General features: G+C 44.8%; 1 pseudogene; it reads left to right on the top strand.

Moving 5' to 3' along the window:
- The first annotated feature begins 7,328 nt into the window (after positions 1 to 7,328).
- LOC147986204 (zinc finger BED domain-containing protein RICESLEEPER 2-like) lies at positions 7,329 to 9,445 on the top strand (annotated as a pseudogene).
- The last annotated feature ends 997 nt before the right edge of the window (positions 9,446 to 10,442 follow it).

Below are 10,442 nucleotides of genomic sequence, written 5' to 3'. Positions count from 1 at the left end.
TATTTCGGTATGAAGTGGGAAGATTGTATTCCATATCACGAGTTCTCCTACAACAAAAGCTTCGAAGCGAGTTCGGGCAAGGCCCCATTCGAAATTCTCTATGGCAGGAAGTGCCGTACTCATCTTAACTGGTCAGAGACTGGTGAACGTCAACTTCTTGGCAATGACTTGATCACATAGGCTGAAGAAATGTGCAAAGTCATTCGTGAAAATCCCAAAGCCGCGCAATAGCGCCAGAAGAGTTACTATGATAGCAAACATCGTGACTTGGCTTTCGAGATCGGAGATCATGTCTACCTCCGCGTCTCTCCAATGAAAGGTACTCGTTGCTTCGGTATCAAAGGGAAGCTTGCCCCTAGATACATGGGTCATTTCAAGATCATTGGCAAAAGAGGCGATCTCGCCTATCAACTTGAGCTTCCCTCCAACTTTGCAAACGTGCACGACGTGTTTCACGTGTCTCAACTCCGCAAGTGTTTCAAGACTCCTGACCGCACCATCAAGTTTGAAGAGATTGATCTCCAGGAAGACTTGTGTTATCATTAGCACCCCGTTGCTATTCTTGAAGAAACTGAGCGCAAGACTCGCAACAAATCTATCAAATTCCTGAAAGTCAAGTGGTCACATCATTCCGACCGTGAAGCCACCTGGGAACGCGAGGACCACCTCCGTTCTGAGTACCCGGAGTTTTTCCAGTCCTAGATCTCGGGACGAGATCCTTTCGTAGTGGTGGAGTGTTGTAACACCCCGTATGTAACCTACCATATTTGTATTCCAACTCTTTCCATTTCCACCACTAAGTTATGATATTTCCTCGTTGTCGGGTTTTTGTCTTCGTGTGCGTTTGTCTTTGTCATGCATCTCATATCATGTCATCACGTGCATTGCATTTGCATACGTATTCACCTCATGCATCCGAGCATTTTCCCCGTTGTCTATTTTGCATTCCGGCGCTCCTATGTCCTCCGGTGTCCCTTTCTACCTCTTTTTCGTGTGCGGGTATTAAACGTTTTCGGATTGGACCGGGACTTGCCAAGCGGCCTTGGTTTACTACCGGTAGACCGCCTGTCAAGTTTCGTGCCATTTGGACTTCGTTTGATACTCCAACGGTTAACCGAGGGACCGAAAAGGCCTCGTGTGTGTTGCAGCCCAACACCTCTCCAAAGTGGCCCAAAACCCACCTAAACCTCCTCCATCATCTAGGCCGTTCAATCACGATCGCGTGGCCGCAAACCGTGCTCAATTTGGAGACTCCTAGCTCCCTCTACCTATATAAAGGCCTCTCCGCCCGAAATTTTCGGATTTTTCCTACCATAACCCTAGCCCCCTTCTTCCTCCGCGCGCCGGACAACGTCCGCTGGCACCGGACATGTCCGCCCCGCTTCCCCTATCCAATCCGTGTGCACCACGTCATCCCGCCGACCCACCGCGGCCCGAGGCCCGTGGAGCCTGATCCGGGCCCCCGCGGCCCCTCCCGCCGCCGTGGCCGCACGGGCGCGCGCGCCGCCGTCCGCCTCCTCTCCGGTGCTTCGCCGCCGCATGCCGCGACGCCATCGCCCCCCAGCTTCGCCCGCGCTGACGCAGGCCACCGCCGCCGTCCACGCTCGCCGGCGACGCCGCTCCTTGCCGCGGCCGCGCCACCGCACCTCGCCGGCCCCTCCGACCTCTTCCTCGCCGATCGGAACCCCAAGTCCGGCGACCTCGTGTGCAGCTCCGGCAACTTTGGCGATGAACCTCGATCCGCGTGCGATCCGAATCTGGATCTGGATCGGTTGACTTTTTGCACAAACCCTAATATTTATGCATTGTCCATCGCATCATAATTCTACAATTGTGGCTCCGTTTTGGACGTGTAGCATATCAAATTGTTCGTCTCGACGAGTACTTCATTTCATCTCATTGCATCATGGTCATTTGAGCTCATCTTGATGCCCTAAATGCTGTTGGAAGAGTGCTAGTTTCTCTTAGTTTCAGATTCATATCAGCAATTGCACTTTAGTCATTTTTGCCATGATTGTTGTGTGCATCCTATGATCTTGAGCCCTACATGAGTTTTGAAGCATGCCATGCCATCTTTACAGGGGTGTATGCCATGTATTTTTGTGATCTCTGTGGTGACTAGTACAAGCATGCAAATAAGCCCTCGTATTGTTGCTGATTTCAGGGATTTAGAAATATTCTAAGTCTTTGTCCTGTCAATATTTTTATGCCATGTATTCTTATTGCTACAGAGTGATCCATGCCTCTTTTGAGCATGCTCAGTAAGGATGTTTTGTAGATATTGTTTTGCTCTATCCATCCCTGTCTTTGTTTGCAATTATGGAGCACCCTAGCTTGAGTCAATCGAGCTCTACTTTTTCTATAAAATGTTCCTGGCAGAATGTTTACATGTTAAGCATTTTTGCCGAGCTTGTTGTAGTTGATCCATGCATGCTATGAAGTTGTTCTTGCCATGTTTAGCTTCCATGACATGTCTACTTGCTGGATGTATGCTTAGTTTGTCATGCAATGCCCTGTGGTGAGTGCATCGGGCTCGTAAACATGCCTACTTGATATCTGTTTTGCCATGTTCCAGTTTTCTTCTAAGTCTGAATCTGTTAACGATAATTTCTATATTCACATAGTTGCCATCGTATTTTCTGATCCCTTTTGGCTTATGGTCAGTAAGGGACTTTTGTTTTATGATTTGAGTAGCTTCATGCCATGCCTTGCTTTGCCATGATATGTTCCTGTAGCATGTTGTTATCTTGCTCTAAACATTGCTTCCTGATGTTAAATTCCTGACATGTTGTTTTCACTAAGTCTGTAACCTGATATCTTTTGCACTTTTGCCATGCTTGTTTGAACCTGCTATTGAGTGAATTAGCCATAGCTCAGTGTTCATCTTTTTTCAAGCATCTTGAGTGGATCCCTGCCATGAATTTTGTTGTTATCTTATAGTGCTGTAGCATGTTGTTCTTGATGCATTTAGATGGCCTCGTGCTGTTAATCGCAGATCGGTGCCATATTTGTTTTGCTTGTCATTTCCAAACCGTGCATCCGATTCCGGTGATCTTTATATCGATTTCGATTGAAATCAACTCCCCTTTCCAGTGGCACTCTTGGTTTTCCAAGTTGGGGCAGGTTCAATCTTTCCTTTCCGAAACATGCATATGCATTGCATTTCGCATCCCACATATCATGCCATGTTTTGCATCATGTTGTTTGTGCATTGCACGTGGTTGATTGTGTCTCCATTTTCTTGTTGTTCTTGCTTGGGTAGAGCCAGGAGACGAGTACACGATCGAGGAACCAGTTGAGTACGCTTACGAGGATCAAGCTAACGTCAACTCGGAGAACTTTGCAGGCAAGATGACCATACCCTCGAAATCACTTTTATCTTTGCTTGCTAGATGCTCGCTCTTTTGCAATGCCTATGCAACGATACCTACCACTTGCTTATCATGCCTCCCATATTGCCATGTCAAATCTCTAACCCACCTTGTCCTAGCAAACCGTTGTTTGGCTATGTTACCGCTTTGCTCAGCCCCTCTTATAGCGTTGCTAGTTGCAGGTGAAGATTGGAGTTTGTTCCTTGTTGGAACATGTTTATTGTTGGGATATCATTATATTATCTTGTCTACTTTAATGCATCTATACACTTGGTAAAGGGTGGAAGGCTCGGCCTTATGCCTGGTGTTTTGTTCCACTCTTGCCGCCCTAGTTTCCGTCATACCGGTGTTATGTTCCTTGAATTTGCGTTCCTTACACGGTTGGGTTATAATGGGAACCCCTTGAAAGTTTGCCTTGAATAAAACTCCTCCAGCAATGCCCAACTTTGGTTTTACCATTTGCCACCTAGCCTCTTTTCCCCTTGGGTTTCCGGAGCTCGAGGGTCATCTTTCTTTAAACCCCCCGGGCCAGTGCTCCTCTGAGTGTTGGTCCAAACTAGAGCCCCTTGCAGCGCCACCTCGGGGAAACTCAAGGGCTGGTTTTAGTTGTACGGATTGCTTATCCGAGTGTGCCCTGAGAACGAGATATGTGTAGCTCCTATCTGGATTTTTCGGCACATTCGGGCGGCTTTGCTGGATTTGTTTTACCATTGTCGAGATGTCTTGTAACCGGGATTCCGAGTCTGATCGGATTGTCTTGGGAGAAGGAATATCCTTCGTTGACCGTGAGAGCTTGTGATGGGCTAAGTTGGGACTCCCCTGCAGGGATTTGATCTTTCGAAAGCCGTGCCCGCGGTTATGGGCAGATGGGAATTTGTTAATGTCCGGTTGTAGAAAACCTGAAACTTAATCTAATTAAAATGAATCAACTGAGTGTGTGGCCATGATGGTCTCTTTTCGGCGGAGTCCGGGAAGAGAACACGGTCTCATGTTATGCTTGATCGTAGGTTGTTCTAGGATCACTTCTTGATCATAGTTCATCGACCGTGCCTTTGCCTTCTCTTCTCGCTCTCTTTTGTGTATGTTAGCCACCATATATGCTAGTTGCTTGCTGCAGCTCCACCTCATACTTGTACCCTTCCTATAAGCTTAAATAGTCTTGATCGCGAGGGTGTGAGATTGCTGAGTCCCCGTGACTCACAGATTACTTCAAAACCAGATGCAGGGACCGATGATACCGCTCCAGGAGATTCGACTGAGCTCAAGTGGGAGTTTGATGAGGACTCCGGACGATACTACGTTTTCATTTCAGACGATCAGTAGTGGTGCCTAGTTGGGGCGATCGGGGACTTTGTCGCATTTTGGGGTTGTTCTTTGTTTTGGTTCCGTAGTCGAACCTTGAGTGTATCTAGATGAATGTAATGATATTTATGCCATTGTGTGACGTGGCGAGTGTAAGCCAACTGTGTACCTCTTTTCCTTATTCATTACATGGGTTGTTGTGAAGATTACCTCACTTCCGACATTGCTTACAATGCGGTTATGCCTCTAAGTCGTGCTTCGACACATGGGAGATATAGCCACATCATGGGCATTATAAAGGGGGCGTGCCCCAATGCGAGAAGACGGCCATCAGGCCTGGCGTGATAGGCATAACCTCACCAGGGCTGAAAACCACATACAGATGTCATCCAAACTCCGTCGTGATGTTGCCCGATACAGAGGCCCCGCACACACCATATGCTTTATCGATGAGGTAATGCATCACCAGTTCCCAAAAGGGTTTAAACCCGTAAACATCGAATCATAAGACGACGCGACAGATTCCGCGGTATGGATTGAAGATTTCATTCTCCATATCCACATGGCTTGCGGTGACGATCTCCACGCCATCAAATATCTCCCTTTAAAATTGAAAGGGCCAGTGCGACACTGGTTAAACAGCCTCCCAGAGAACCCCATCGGTAGCTGGGAAGATTTGGAAGATGCCTTCAGAGACAACTTCCAAGGCACATATGTCGGCATCCGGATGCTGATGACCTTAGTCATATAGTCCAGCAACCCGGAGAGTCAGCCCGAAAACTCTGGACTAGGTTCTTAATTAAAAAGAGCCAAATTGTTGATTGTCCGGACGCCGAAGCCCTCGCAGCCTTTAAACACAGCATCCATGTTGAATGGCTTGCCCGACACCTCGTCCAAGAAAAACCGAAGCCCATGGCAGCTCTTACCGCACTCATGACCCGCTTTTGCGCGGGAGAAGACAACTGGCTAGCTCGTAGAAGCAATAGCACCAGCGACCTTGGCACCTCCGAAGCCAGAGATGGCAACGGTAGGCCACGAAGCAACAAACACAAGAGCGTCGAAGCAACAATGAAGATACCAAAGACACGGTGGTCAACGCCGGATTCAGTGGCTCAAAATCTAGTCAGCTGAAGAAGCCATTCAAAGGAAACAAAGATGGTCCATTCAATTTGGACAGAATACTCGATCGGCCTTGCTAGATTCATGGCAGCCCTGACAAGCCTGCCAATCATACCAACAAAAATTATTGGGTCTTTAAACATGCTGGTAAGCTAAACACCGAACATAAGGGGAAGGAGCCGCCTAGCGAGGATGATGATGAGCCTCGCCCACTGAACAAAGGAGGGCAAAAGAAATTCCCCCCGAGGTAAAAACAGTGAATATGATCTACGTCACTCATATCCCTAAGCGGGAGCGCAAGCGCGCACTAAGGGACGTCTACGCCATAGAGCCAGTTGCCCCAAAATTCAACCCATGGTCGGCCTGCCGATCACTTTTGATCGCAGGGACCATCCGACCTAGGGCTGGGCATAAAAAACCGACCAACCGAAAACTGAACCGAAACCGAGACCGAATAAACTGAATTTTCATTTTTTTACTGTTAACAAAAAAGTTCGGTTAGCTAGGCCACTAACCGAACCAAATTCAGTCGGTTCGGTATATTTCCCGGTTAACAGAATAGCCCACTCCACTCCCCTCCCTCGGCCCAGTACAGCCCATCGTCCCACCCACCCAGGCACGATGCCATAAGTCCACGACCCACGACCCCCCGCAGCCTAACGACCTAACCCCATCCAGTCGACCAGTCTTCCCCTCCCCCACGCCCCACCGGCAGCCCCTTGCACTACTCAGCCACCGCCGCTTCTAATTCGAGCAGCAGGGACACAGCCGCCGCTTCTCATCTGAGTGGCAGGGACACCGCTGCCGGCGCCACCGGCCACCACATCTTCTCTGGTTCTCCCCACTCGGCCATCCCCGACGCAGTGAACTCCACCGCATCTGCACAACAGAAGGAAAGGAGCATGGAGACAACTCAGACGAAGACCCACCGTCGCGCATCCGTCGGTAGCATCTCGGCCTCCAGTTCGTCATCACGTCTTCGACAGCAGAAACTGAGCATTCAGTCAATGTAATAAGCTCAATCTCCCATCCTTTGTCTCCAATTTTTTTGTTCTTTGTGAGTAGATGGTAAAGGTGGATCTGGAATCTGGATGCTCTTGTTGTTTAGTTTTTGCTCATTCTGTCTATGGATGCCATCTTTTGTGCTGCTCCACTATTGAGCATTGACATCTCTGCGTATATCACTAGGAAATCCTACTTCGATGACTAACTGTTCACAAATACAACTTGTGAACGCTTCTATTATCTTGTCATGAAAATAACATTTGAAATGCAGTGGAGTGGATTCAGCTTTTAATGTATTGCAGAAGCATAATGGAAATGACTGTATAGTGTATATCACTCGGAGTTTAATCCAAAGAGATAATGTCTGCTGCCACATTTTTCCTTGGCTGAATACTGTCCCAATCCCATGTCATAACCATTAGTAGTCTGTGAATTATTAATATGGCCAGTTTACTTTTATTTAATTATTCTTCGAAGTAATTAGTATAGACGAATGATGACATGAATTCTAATTATGTTACTATTTTGTAGATGGTTGAACCTGGTGGACTTGGTGATGACATGACTGAAGAGGAGATGTGAGTTTACGAGGAGAACAAAGAAAGATTGATGAGGATGAAAAGGAAAAGGAGATGGAGGAACGACCTACAAGAAGGCAAATGAAGAAAAGATCACCGATGCGGGATCACTTTTCTGAGGTACTAGTTCATGGTATGCTCAAGTTTGGAAAGTGCAAGCATTGCAATCGTGATATCAAGGTCGTTCCAGAGGTTAACGGTACATCTGCCTTAAAGAGTCATTTTAATACTTGCAAGTATAATCCTCATAATGATAAGAATAAGAATCAAGGTACTTTGCAAGTTATCCAAGGGGAAAGTCCTTCAGTGCATAAATTTGATCCCGAAGCACTAAGGAAAGCTTTTGCTAAGATGATTATAGTAGATGAGCTTCCATTTGCATTTTGCTGAAAAATCTGGTTTTAGAGAAGTGATGTCAATTGCATGTCCATGTTTCAATATGCCTTCTAGAAGAACATGCACTAGGGATGTTGTGAAGGTTTATTTTGAAGAGAGAGCGAAGCTGAAACTTTTTTTCAAACAATCTTGTCAAAGAGTGTGTCTCACTACTGATGGTTGGACTTTTTCAAACACAAGATTGTTATATGACAGTCACGGCACAGTTTATTGATCCTGAATGGAATTTGCACAAGAAAACATTAGTTTTTTCCTAGTAAAAGGTCATAAGGGAGATGATATAGGAAAAGCCATAGAGCAATGCTTGATGGAGTGGGGAATAAACAAAGTTATGACAATAACTTTTGATAATGCTAGCATGAATGATGGTGGTGTGGGTTACATACGGAAGAAAATGATCAAAACTGGAAATAACATAGCTGAAGGTAAATTATTTCATGTGAGATGTGCTGCTCATATTATAAATCTGATTGTTACTGATGGTATAAAAGAGTTGATGAATCAATTAAGCGTGTGCGAGCTGCGGTTAGATATATAAGACATGGGCCATCTAGAATTACAAGATTTAAAGAACTTGCTTAGTTAGAAAAGGTGGACAGCGAGGCATTCTTGAGTTTGGATGTATGCACTAGATGGAATTCCACATACCTAATGTTAGCAACCGCAATCAACTTTGAGAAAGTGTTTGCGAGGTATGAGGAGGAAGATCCACTCTATACATTGGATTTAACTAGTGAGAAAGGTCCTGCTATTCCTATTGATAGTGATTGGGAGAATGCTACGAAAATGGATGAATTTCTTGGACAGTTTTATCACCTTACTCTTAGTGTTTCCGCCACACTCCATGTGACGGTGAATCAATTTGTTATGGATATTGCTGAAATTAATGTTGTGTTGGAAGAGTGGGCTGATAGTGATGATATTTTGCGCAAAACAATGGCCATGAAAATGCAAGATGAGTATGATAAATATTAGGGACGTTGGCATGAGGAGGTGGAGAATGAAAGGGGGAAGGGGAAAGGAAAGAAAAAGGAAGAGGAGAATGTGAACATGTTTGTATTTGCTGCAACTGTTCTTGATCCAAGATTCAAGCTATCAAATTTCACAAAACTAGCAACTGAAAAAATGTATGGTGAGTTAAATGGAGGCAAAGCTTGGGAGGCGGTGAAAACATTTATGCATGCTTTGTTTGAAGAGTACAAAGCTAAGTATGCACCAAGTGATGCAAGCAAGCATGTGGGTGCTCCACAATCTGAGCCAACTCAAAAAAGGGAAGGAAGGAAATTGGTGTCTCAGATAAATAAAAAGTTGAGAGTTGGTGCTGATGGTGAAGCTAGCATGAGCAAATCTGAATTTGAGAAATACCCACATGAAGAGAATGAAGTGAATAGGGATGATTTTAACATTCTAAAATGGTGGTAGGACAATGTTGCTAGATTCCCAATATTGTCTAGAATGGCCTGTGATGTGTTGGTTGTTCCGGTATCAACGGTTGCGTTTATGTCGGCATTTAGCACAAGTGGTCACATTCTAAATGAATTTAGAACCTCTCTTACACCATTAATGGGCCAAGCTCTTGTTTGTGCCCAAGATTGGCTAAGGGGTTCTACTACTATCAACATTGAAGAAGATGAGGAGGAATTGTTAAGATTGGAAAAGGGTAACATATTGTGATTGTTTTCTATGTAATTTTCTATATTTCTAACTTCCTATGCTTATTATATGTTCATTTCATTCTTTTTCAGAACTAATTGAAGAGCTTGGTAGTACATATTCATCCGAGTCAAAAGCAAGCAGTAGCAAGTCTGTTTGCAAGCCATCCGGGGCTGTGCCATCTTGCCCACCTCCATCCTCTACTTAACCATTGGTGAGTGAGTTACAAGAAATTGTCCTGCTCTTGTTCATGTTTTTAGCATTCTTTTTTTTCCTGAAGTATGATTCAAAAGATGCACCACACAGCCATGTAAATGCAAACGTTGCTCACTTGTTGTAATGAACCTCATGTAAATGTTGTTGTAATACAAATGTTGTTTCATGAACCTCATGTACTTTGTTTTCCAAAATCTGTTGGAAACTCTTATGAAGAAAAGATCTTTAGATTACTCTTTAATCTTTAGGTACATATAGTCCAACATATTATGTTTTACATATATGTAGTTCTTTTAACTGAATCATGTCAATCCTTGTAATGTGCCATCTGCTATTCTATTTTACATATATATATATATATCGTTATTTTATTTGAATTCTGCATCATGTACTATCTGTTCTAACCAAATTCTGCACCACACACACAACATTACAGATTCACAACGCTTGGCTGGAAGCTGGGATGGTCAAGATTCTCTGGGCATGTCAAGATGTTCCTGTTCATGATGGAAAATTGGGATTCTTATTTGTGGCTGCTCTTGAAGTGCACTTCAATGTCCTTCCTGTGTGCTTATGTTTTGAAGTGTAATAAGTAAACTTTAAACTTGGTTGTGTTTTGTTGAACTTGGACTTTGGCTATGTGTCCTGGAACTTGGAATTTGGTTATGTGCTGGGCTGGAAATCTGGAACATGAACTTGGCTCTATTACTTGTTAGTTTGTCACTTATCACTTTTCAGTGTGGACATTGGAAGTTTTACATTTGATGATTGGTTATGCATCTGTCACTGTTCTGAAATCCTT

This window comes from Triticum urartu, chromosome 2A, assembly GCF_056163025.1.
Source record: "Triticum urartu cultivar PI428250 chromosome 2A, HENAU_Tu73, whole genome shotgun sequence".
Classification (NCBI taxonomy): Eukaryota; Viridiplantae; Streptophyta; class Magnoliopsida; order Poales; family Poaceae; genus Triticum; species Triticum urartu.
The sequence above is the reverse complement of the archived record's forward strand: the minus strand, read 5'-3'. Positions and strand labels throughout refer to the sequence as shown.